Consider the following 10209-nt stretch of genomic DNA (forward strand, 5'->3'; position numbering starts at 1 on the left):
GTGTGTGGTGTTGGGGGTGCTGTAGGCTGGTGTGTGTTGGGGTACTATAGGCTGGTGTGTGGTGTTGGGGTACTGTGGGCTGGTGTGTGTGTGGTGTTGGGGTACTGTGGGCTGGTGTGTGGTGTTGGGGGGTACTGTGGGCTGGTGTGTGGTGTTGGGGTGCTGTGGGCTGGTGTGTGGTGTTGGGGTGCCTGTGGGCTGGTGTGTGGTGTTGGGGTACTATAGGCTGGTGTGTGGTGTTGGGGTGCACTGTAGGCTGGTGTGTGGTGTTGGGGTGCGCCCAGGCTGGTGTGTGGTGTTGGGGTACTGTGGAGGCTGGTGTGTGTGGTGTTGGGGTGCTGTGGGCTGGTGTGTGGTGTTGGGGGAGGGCCTGTGGGCTGGTGTGTGTGTGGTGTTGGGGTACACCTGGGCTGTGGTGTGTGGTGTTAGGTGCTGTAGGCTGGTGTGTGTGTGTTGAGTGCTATGGGCTGGTGTGTGGTGTTAAGAATTACTGGGCTGGTGTGTGGTGTTGAAATTTTAGGCTGGCTGGTGTGTGGTGGGGTGCATGAGCAGTTTGGGGTTTGTGCGGCTGGTGTGGTGTTGGGGTACTGTAGGCTGGTGTGTGTGTTGGGGGTACTGTGGAGAAACAGTGTGTGGTGTTGGGGTGCTGTGGGCTGGTGTGTGGTGTGGGGAATTACTGTGGGCTGGTGTGTGGTGTTGGGGTACTGTAGGCTGGTGTGTGGTGGGAGTACTGTGGGCTGGTGTGGTGTTGGGGTGCTGTGGGCTGGTGTGTGGGGTGTTGGGGGAATTGCTATGGGCTGGTGTGTGGTGTTGGGGTACTGTAGGCTGGTGTGTGGTGCAAGGCTGCAGGCTGGTGTGTGGTGTTGGGGTACTGTGGGCTGGTGTGTGGTGTTGGGGTGCTGTAGGCTGGTGTGTGTGGTGTTGCAGGGGTACTGTGGGCTGGTGTGTGGGGTGTTGGGTGCTGTGGCTGGTGTGTGTGGTGTTGGGGGTACTGTGGGCTGGTGTGTGTGGTGTTGGGGTGCTGTGGGCTGGTGTGTGGTGTTGGGGTACTATAGGCTGGTGTGTGGTGTTGGGGTGCACTGTGGGCTGGTGTGTGGTGTTAGGGGTGCTGTAGGCTGGTGTGTGGTGTTGGGGGCACTATAGGCTGGTGTGTGGTGTTGGGGTACTGGGCTGGTGTGTGGGGTATTTTTGTGGGCTGTGTGTGTGTGTTGGGGTGCACTGTAGGCTGGTGTGTGGTGTTGGGGTACTGTGGGCTGGTGTGCAGTGTTGGGGTACTGTGGCTGGTGTGTGGTGTTGGGGTGCTGTGGGCTGGTGTGTGGTGTTGGGGTGTAGGCTGGTGTGTGGTGTTGGGGTGCATGGGCTGGTGTGTGGTGTTGGTGCCTGGGCTGGTGTGTGGTGTTGGGGTGCTGTGGGCTGGTGTGTGGTGGGGGTGCTGTAGGCTGGTGTGTGGTGTTGGGGTGCCTATGGGCTGGTGTGTGGTGTTGGTGCTGTAGGCTGGTGTGGTGTTGGGGTACTGTAGGCTGGTGTGTGGTGTTGGGGTACTGTGGGCTGGTGTGTGGTGTTGGGGTGCACTGTAGGCTGGTGTGTGGTGTTGGGGTACTGTGGGCTGGTGTGTGGTGTTGAATTCACTGTGGGCTGATTGTGTGGTGTTGGAGTTACTGTGGAACAGTGTGTGGTGTGCAGGTGCATGGAACAGTGTGTGGTGTTAGAGTGCTGTAGGCTGGTGGTGTGGTGTTGCAGAGTTACTGTAGGCACAGTTGTGTGGTGTTGGAGTACTGTAGGCTGTTGTGTGGTGTTGGGGGTACTGTAGGCTGGTGTGTGGTGTTGGGGTACTGTAGGCTGGTGTGTGGTGTGCAGAGTACTGTAGGCTGGTGTGTGGTGTTGGGGGTACTGTGGGCTGGTGTGTGGTGTTAAGAGTACCTGTAAATGGTGTGTGGTGTTGGGGTACTGTGGGCTGGTGTGTGGTGTTGGGGTACTGTAGGCTGGTGTGGTAGTGCTAGAGTGCTGTAGGCTGGTGTGTGGTGTTAGAATTTTCTGTGAGGCTGGTGTGTGGTGTTAGGGGAGATTACTGTGGCTGGTGTGTGGTGTTAAGGTGCTGTGGGCTGGTGTGTGGTGTTGGGGAATTACTGTGGGCTGGTGTGTGTGTGTTGGGGTGCTGTAGGCACAGTGTGTGGTGTTGGGGGTGCTGTGGGCCAGTGTGGCTGGTGTTAGGGTTACTGTAGGCCGGTGTGTGGTGTGCAAGTGCTGTGGGCCGGTGTGTGAATGTTAGGGTACTGTGGAAGCCCGGTGTGTGGTGTTGGGGTACTGTGGGCTGGTGTGTGTGTGGGGTACTGTAAACAGTGTGTAGTGTTAAGAAATTACTGTAAACCCGGTGTGTGTGTTAGGGTACTGTGGGCTGGTGTGTGGTGTGCAGGGGTACTGTAGGCCGGTGTGTGGTGTTGGGGTACTGTGGGCTGGTGTGTGGTGTTAGGTACTGTAGGCCAGTGTGTGGTGTTAGGGGTACTGTAGGCTGGTGTGTGGTGTTGGGGTACTGTGGGCCGGTGTGTGGTGTTAGGGTACTGTAGGCCGGTGTGTGTGGTGTTGGGGGTACTGTGGGCCGGTGTGTGGTGTTAGGGGTACTGTGGGCTGGTGTGTGGTGTTGGGGTGCTGTGGGCGGTGTGTGGTGTTGGGGGTGCTGTGGGCTGGTGTGTGGTGTGGGGTGCTATCAAGCCGGTGTGTGTTGGGGAGGTACTGTGGGCTGGTGTGTGGTGTTAGAGGTACTGTGGGCTGGTGTGTGGTGTTAGGGGTACTGTAGGCCGGTGTGTGGTGTTAAATTACTGTGGGCTGGTGTGTGGTGGTGTGGGGGTACTGTAGGCGGTGTGTGTGGTGTTGGGGTACTGTGGGCTGGTGTGTGGTGTTGGGGGTGCTGTAGGCTGGTGTGTGGTGTTGGGTTGTGGGCTGGTGTGTGGTGTGGGGTGCTGTGGGCTGGTGTGTGGTGTTGGGGTGCTGTGGAGCCGGTGTGTGGTGAGGGTGCTGTAGGCTGGTGTGTGGTGTTGGGGTACTGTGGGCTGGTGTGTGGTGTTAGAATTACTGTGGGCCAGTGTGTGGTGTTAGAGTACTGTAGAGCCAGTGTGTGGTGTTGGGGTGCTGTAGGCTGGTGTGGTGGTGTTGGGGTGCCTGTGGGCTGGTGTGTGGTGTTGGGGTGCTGTAGGCTGGTGTGTGGTGTTGGGGTGGTACTGTGGGCTGGTGTGTGGTGTTGGGGTACTGTGGGCTGGTGTGTGGTGTTGGGGAATTACTGTGGGCTGGTGTGTGGTGTTAGGGGTGCTGTGGGCTGGTGTGTGGTGTTAGGGGTGCACTGTGGGCTGGTGTGTGGTGTTAGAGATTACTGTGGGCTGGTGTGTGGTGTTGGGGTGCTGTGGGCTGGTGTGTGGTGTTGGGGGAGTACTGTGGGCTGGTGTGTGTGTGGTGTTGGAGGGCTGTGGGCTGGTGTGTGTGTGTTTAAGAGTGCTGTGGGCTGGTGTGTGGTGTTGGGAGTACTGTGGGCTGGTGTGTGGTGTTGAAGTCTGTGGGCTGGTGTGTGTGGTGTTAGGGGTACTGTGGGCTGGTGTGTGGTGTTAGGGTACTGTGGGCTGGTGTGTGGTGTGGGGGTACTGTGGGCTGGTGTGTGGTGTTGGGGGTGCTGTGGGCTGGTGTGTGGTGTTGGGGCTGTGGGCTGGTGTGTGGTGTTGGGGAATTTTCAGTGGGCTGGTGTGTGGTGTTGGGGTGCTGTGGGCTGGTGTGTGGTGTTAAAGGTGCTGTATGGGCTGGTGTGTGGTGTTAGGGGTACTGTGGGCTGGTGTGTGTGTGGTGTTAAGGGGTACTGTGGGCTGGTGTGTGGTGTTAAAGTATGAGCTGGTGTGTGGTGTTGGGGAGTACTGTGGGCTGGTGTGTGGTGTTAGAATTACTGTAGGCTGGTGTGTGGTGTTGGGGGTGCTGTATGGGCTGGTGTGTGTGGTGTTGGGGTGCTGTGGGCTGGTGTGTTAAGAGTGCTGTAGGCTGGTGTGTGGTGTTGGGGGTACTGTGGGCTGGTGTGTGGTGTTGGGGTACTGTAGGCTGTGTGGTGTTGGGTGCTGTAGGCTGGTGTGTGGGGTACTGTGTGGGCTGGTGTGTGGTGTTGGGGTACTGTGGGCTGGTGTGTGGTGTGCAGGGGTGCTGTAGGCTGGTGTGTGGTGTTAGAGGGTACTGTAGGCTGGTGTGTGGTGTTGGGGTACTGTGGGCTGGTGTGTGGTGCAGGGGTGCTGTAGGCTGGTGTGTGGTGTTGGGGTACTGTAGGCTGGTGTGTGGTGTTGGGGTACTGTGGGCTGGTGTGTGTGTTGGTGCTGTGGGTTGGTGTGTGGTGTTAGGGTACTGTGGGTTGGTGTGTGTGGTGTTGGGGGTACTGTGGGTTGGTGTGTGGTGTGGGGTACTGTGGGTTGGTGTGTGGTGTTAGAGGTGCTGTGGGCTGGTGTGTGGTGTTGGGGGTACTGTGGTTTGGTGTGTGGTGTTAGGGGTACTGTGGGTTGGTGTGTGGTGTTAGGGGTACTGTGGGTTGGTGTGTGGTGTTAGGGGTACTGTGGGTTGTGTGTGGTGTTGGGGTACTGTGGGTTTGGTGTGTGTGGTGTTGGGGTACTGTGGGTTGGTGTGGTGTGCAAGTGCTGTGGGCTGGTGTGTGGTGTTGGAGTGCTGTGGGTTGGTGTGTGGTGTTAGGGGTGGTACTGTGGGTTGGTGTGTGGTGTTAAATTACTGTGGGTTGGTGTGTGTGGTGTTAGGGGTACTGTGTGGGTTGGTGTGTGGTGTTAGGTACTGTGGGTTGGTGTGTGGTGTTGGGGTGCACTATAGGCTGGTGTGTGTGTTGGGGTACTGTGGGTTGGTGTGTGGTGTTGGGGTACTGTGGGCTGGTGTGTGAGTGTTAGGGGTACTGTGGGTTGGTGTGTGTGTGTGTGGGGTACTGTGGGCTGGTTTATTGGTGTTAGAGGGGTACTGTGGGTTGGTGTGTGGTGTTGGGTACTGTGGGTTGGTGTGTGGTGTTAGAGTTACTGTGGGTTGGTGTGTGTGTGTTAGGGGTACACTGTGGGCTGGTGTGTGGTGTTGGGGTACTGTGGGTTGGTGTGTGGTGTTGGGGTACTGTGGGTTGGTGTGTGGTGTTGGGGGTACTGTGGGTTGGTGTGTGTGGTGTTAAAATTTTTCATGGGCTGGTGTGTGGTGTTGTTAGGGGGTACTGTGGGTTGGTGTGTGGTGTTAGGGGTACTGTGGGTTGGTGTGTGGTGTTAGGGGTACTGTGGGCTGGTGTGTGGTGTTAGGGGTACTGTGGGGTTGGTGTGTGGTGTGCAAGAATTACTGTGTGGGTTGGTGTGTGTGGTGTTAGAGGTACTGTGGTTGGTGTGTGGTGTGCAGGTACTGTGGGCTGGTGTGTGTGGTGTTAGAGGTACTGTGGGTTGGTGTGGTGTTAGGGGTACTGTGGGCTGGTGTGTGGTGTTAGGGGAATTGCTGTGGGTTGGTGTGTGGTGTTAAGTGCCTGTGGGTTTGGTGTGTGGTGTTAGAGTGCTGTGGGTTGGTGTGTGGTGTGCAGGGGAATTTTCAGCAAGGTTGGTGTGTGGTGTGGGGTACTGTGGGTTGGTGTGTGGTGTTGGGGTGCTGTGTGGGTTGGTGTGGTGTTAGAATTACTGTGGGCTGGTGTGTGGTGTTGGGGTGCTGTGGGTTGGTGTGTGGTGTTGGGGGTACTGTGGGCTGGTGTGTGGTGTTAAGGGGTACTGTGGGTTGGTGTGTGGTGTGGAAATTACTGTGGGCTGGTGTGTGGTGTTGGGGGTGCATGGGTTGGTGTGTGGTGTTAGGGGTACTGTGGGTTGGTGTGTGGTGTTGGGGGTACTGTGGGTTGGTGTGGGGGTTTCTGTGGGGTGGGTTGGTGTGTGTTAGAGAATTGCATGGGCTGGTGTGTGGTGTTGGGGGTACTGTGGGTTGGTGTGTGGTGTTGGGGGTACTGTGGGTTGGTGTGTGGTGTTGGTGCTGTGGGCTGGTGTGTGTGGTGTTAGGGGTACTGTGGGCTGGTGTGTGGTGTTGGGGTACTGTGGGACTGGTGTGTGGTGTTGGGGTACTGTGGGTTGGTGTGTGTGGTGTTAGAGTTACTGTGGGCTGGTGTGTGTGGTGTTGGGAGTGCTGTGGGTTGGTGTGTGGTGTTGGGGTGCCTGTGGGCTGGTGTGGTGTTGGGGTGCTGTGGGCTGGTGTGTGGTGTTGGGTGCTGTGGGCTGGTGTGTGGTGTTGGGGTGCTGTGGGTTGGTGTGTGGTGTTGGGGGTACTGTGGGTTGGTGTGTGGTGTTGGGGGTACTGTGGGCTGGTGTGTGTGTGGTGTGGGGGTACTACCAGCTGCTTGGGTTGGTGTGTGGTGTTAGGGTACTGAGCTGGTGTGGTGTTAGAGTACTGTGGGTTGGTGTGTGGTGTTAAGGTGCTGTGGAGGCTGGTGTGTGGTGTTGGGGAGCTGCTGTGGGTTGGTGTGTGGTGTGGGGGTGCCTGTGGGTTGGTGTGTGGTGTTAGGGGTACTGTGGGTTGGTGTGTGGTGTTGGGGAGTACTGTGGGTTGGTGTGTGGTGTTGGGGTACTGTGGAGCAATTGTGTGGTGTTAGGGGTACTGTGGGCTGGTGTGTGTGGTGTTGGGGGCCTGTAGGTGGTGTGTGGGTGTTGGGGGGTACACTGTGGGTTGGTGTGTGGTGTTGGGGTACTGTGGGTTGGTGTGTGTGGTGTTGGGGGTACTGTGGGTTGGTGTGTGGTGTGGGGTACTGTGGGCTGGTGTGTGGTGTTGGGGTACTGTGGGTTGGTGTGTGGTGTTAGAGGTACTGTGGGTTGGTGTGTGGTGTTGGGGGTACTGTGGGTTGGTGTGTGGTGTTAGGGGTACTGTGGGTTGGTGTGTGTGTGGTGTTGGGGTGCTGTGGGTTGGTGTGTGGTGTTGGTGCTGTGGGTTGGTGTGTGGTGTTAGAATTGCCTGGGCTGGTGTGTGGTGTTGGGGTACTGTGGGTTGGTGTGTGGTGTTAGGGTACTGTGGGTTGGTGTGTGTGGTGTTGGGGGTACTGTGGGTTGGTGTGTGGTGTTGGGGTTACTGTGGGTTTGGTGTGTGGTGTGGGGGTGCTGTGGGCTGGTGTGTGGTGTTGGGGAGTGCTGTGGGTTGGTGTGTGGTGTTGGGGGTACTGTGGGTTGGTGTGTGGTGTTGGGGTACTGTATGGGTTGGTGTGGTGTTGGGGGGTACTGTACAGGCTGGTGTGTGTTGTTGGGGAATTACTGTGGGCTGGTGTGTGGTGTTAGGGGTACTGTGGATTTGGTGTGTGGTGTTGGGGTGCTGTGGGCTGGTGTGTGGTGTTGGGGAATTACTGTGGGTTGGTGTGTGGTGTTGGGTGCTGTGGGCTGGTGTGTGGTGTGGGGTACTGTGGGTTGGTGTGGTGTTGGGGAGTGCTGTGGGCTGGTGTGTGGTGTTAGAGGTGCTGTGGGTTGGTGTGTGGTGTTAGAGTGCTGTGGGCTGGTGTGTGTGTGGTGTTGGGGTACTGTGGGTTGGTGTGTGGTGTTAGAGTGCACTGTGGGCTGGTGTGTGGTGTTAGAGAATTACTGTGGGCTGTGTGTGTGTGGGGGTACTGTGGGTTGGTGTGTGGTGTTAAAATTACTGTGGGCTGGTGTGTGGTGTTAAGGGGTACTGTGGGTTGGTGTGTGGTGTTGGGGGTGTGGGTTGGTGTGTGGTGTTGGGGTACTGTGGAGGCTGGTGTGTGGTGTTGGGGGTACTGTGGGTTGTGGTGTGTGGTGTTAGAGTGCTGTGGGCTGGCGTGTGTGTGGTGTTAGGGGTACTGTGGGCTGGTGTGTGGTGTTGGGGTACTGTGGGCTGGTGTGTGGTGTTAGAGAGTGTGCCAATGGGTTGGTGTGTGGTGTGCAGGGGTACTGTGGGCTGGTGTGTGGTGTTGGGGTACAGCCAGGATTTGGTGCCTTGGTGTTGGGGAGTACTGTGGGCTGTGGTGTGTGTGTTGGTGTTAGGGGTACTGTGGGCTGGTGTGTGGTGTTGGGGTACTGTGGGTTGGTGTGTGGTGTTAGAGGTGCTGTATGGGTTGGTGTGTGGTGTTAGAGTACTGTGGGCTGGTGTGTGGTGTGCAGGGTACTGTGGGTTGGTGTGTGGTGTTGGGGTACTGTGGGTTGGTGTGTGGTGTGGGGTGCACAATGGGTTGGTGTGTGGTGTTGGGGGTGCTGTGGGTTGGTGTGTGGTGTTGGGGTACTGTGGGTTGGTGTGTGGTGTGGGGTACTGTGGGCTGGTGTGTGTGTTGGGGGAATTGCTGTGGGTTGGTGTGTGGTGTTGGGGGTGCTGTGGGCTGGTGTGTGGTGTTGGGGTACTGTGGGCTGGTGTGTGGTGGTAGAGTACTGTGGGTTGGTGTGTGGTGTTGCAGGGGTGCACTGTGGGTTTGGTGTGTGGTGTTAGGTGCTGTGGAGTGGTGTGTGTGGTGTTAGAATTGCCTGTGGGCTGGTGTGTGGTGTTGGGGAATTGCCTGTAGGCTGGTGTGTGGTGTTAGGTGCCTGTGGGCTGGTGTGTGGTGTTGGGGTACTGTAGGCTGGTGTGTGGTGTTGGGGTACTGTGGGCTGGTGTGTGGTGTTGTTAGAGTGCTGTGGGTTGGTGTGTGGTGTTGGGGTACTGTGGGTTGGTGTGTGGTGTTGGGGTACTGTGGGCTGGTGTGTGTGTGCAGGGTACTGTGGGCTGGTGTGTGTGGTGTTGCATATGAGAGGTGCTGTAGGCTGGTGTGTGTGGTGTTGGGGGTGCATGGGCTGGTGTGTGGTGTTGGGTGCTGTGGGCTGGTGTGTGTGGTGTTGGGGTGCTGTGGGCTGGTGTGTGGTGTTGGGGTACTGTGGGCTGGTGTGTGGTGTTGGGGTGCTGTGGGCTGGTGTGTTGGGGTGCTGTGGGCACTGGTGTGTGTGGTGGTGGGGTGCTGTGGGCTGGTGTGGCTGGTGTTGGGGGTGCTGTGGGTTGGTGTGTGGTGTTGGGGTACTGTGGGCTGGTGTGTGTGGTGTTGGGGGGTACTGTGGGTTGGTGTGTGTGGTGTTGGGGTACTGTGGGTTGGTGCATGGTGTTGCAGGGGTGCTGTGGGCCAATTGTGTGGTGTTGGGGGTACTGTGGGTTGGTGTGTGGTGTTAGAGTTACTGTGGGCTAATTAATGGTGTTAAGAATTACCTGTGGGCTGGTGTGTGGTGTTAGAGTGCTGTGGGCTGGTGTGTGGTGTTGGGGTACTATGCGGTTGGTGTGTGGTGTGGGGTACTGTGGGTTGGTGTGTGGTGTTAGAGAGTGCTGTGGGATGAGGTGTGTGTGTGCCAGGGGTGCACATGTGGGCTGGTGTGTGGTGTTGGGGTACTGTGGGCTGGTGTGTGGTGTTGGGGGTACTGTAGGTTGGTGTGTGGTGTGCAGGGGAGTACTGTGGGTTGGTGTGTGGTGTTAGGGGTACTGTACATGGGTTGGTGTGTGGTGTTAGGGGTACTGTGGGTTGGTGTGTGTGGTGTGCAAGGGGTACTGTAGGCTGGTGTGTGGTGTTAGAATTACTGTGGGCTGGTGTGTGGTGTTGGGGGTACTGTGGGCTGGTGTGTGGTGTTGGGGTGCTGTGGGCTGGTGTGGTGTTAGGTGCACTGTGGGTTGGTGTGTGTGGTGTTAGGGTACTGTGGGTTGGTGTGTGTGGTGTTAGAGTGCATGGGGTTGGTGTGTGGTGTTAGGGGTACTGTGGGTTGGTGTGTGGTGTTAGGGGTACTGTGGGTTGGTGTGTGTGTTAGGGGTACTGTGGGCTGGTGTGTCATGGTGTTAGAATTTTGTGGGTTGTGGTGTGTGGTGTTAGGGTACTGTGTGCAATTGTGTGGTGTTGGGGGGTACTGTGGGCTGGAGGTGTGGTGTTGGGGGTACTGTGGGCTGGTGTGTGTGGTGTTGGGGAGTGCTGTAGGTTGGTGTGTGGTGTTAGAGTGCTGTGGGTTGAAGATGTGTGGTGTTAAGGTACTGTGGGCTGGTGTGTGGTGTTGGGGAATTACTGTGGGTTGGTGTGTGGTGTTAGGGTACTGTGTGCTGGTGTGTGGTGTTGGGGTACTGTGGGCTGGTGTGTGGGGTTGCTGTGGGCTGGTGTGTGGTGTTGGGGTACTGTAGGCTGGTGTGTGGTGTTGATTACTGTGGCTGGTGTGTGTGGTGTTGGGGTGCTGTGGGCTGGTGTGTGGTGTTGGGGTGCTG

Source organism: Homarus americanus, unplaced genomic scaffold (assembly GCF_018991925.1).
Source record: "Homarus americanus isolate GMGI-L3 unplaced genomic scaffold, GMGI_Hamer_2.0 scaffold23578, whole genome shotgun sequence".
NCBI lineage: Eukaryota > Metazoa > Arthropoda > Malacostraca > Decapoda > Nephropidae > Homarus > Homarus americanus.